Consider the following 572-nt stretch of genomic DNA (forward strand, 5'->3'; position numbering starts at 1 on the left):
ACAGCGCCCGCTCCCTCAGCGCTGACCCTCCGACAGCGCCCGCTCCCTCAGCCCTGACCCTCCGACAGCGCCCGCTCCCTCAGCGCTGACCCTCCGACAGTGCCCGCTCCCTCAGCGCTGACCCTCCGACAGCGCCCGTTCCCTCAGCACTGACCCTCCGACAGCGCCTGCTCCCTCAGCCCTGACCCTCCAACAGTGCCCGCTCCCTCAGCGCTGACCCTCCGACAGTGCCCGCTCCCTCAGCGCTGAACCTCCGACAGTGCCCCGCTCCCTCAGCGCTGACCCTCCGACAGTGCCCCGCTCCCTCAGCGCGGACTCTCCGACAGAGTCCTGCTCCCTCAGATGTTATCCAGCCATCCGCTGAATATTAACAATGTAACACTGGAATACAAATCTGTGTTGCAGTGTTTTACTTCATTATGGTGGATAAACTGGACCTTTATGAAGATCACAAGCTCTATATTCTCTACGGAATGTCATGTGAGTCCCATCGAGGCACCCTTACTCTGTATTTAACCCCGTGCTGTCCCTGTCCTAGGAATGTTTGATGGGGGGGTGGGGAACAGTGTAGA

This window comes from Rhincodon typus, chromosome 46 (assembly GCF_021869965.1).
Source record: "Rhincodon typus isolate 14 chromosome 46, sRhiTyp1.1, whole genome shotgun sequence".
Lineage (NCBI taxonomy): Eukaryota > Metazoa > Chordata > Chondrichthyes > Orectolobiformes > Rhincodontidae > Rhincodon > Rhincodon typus.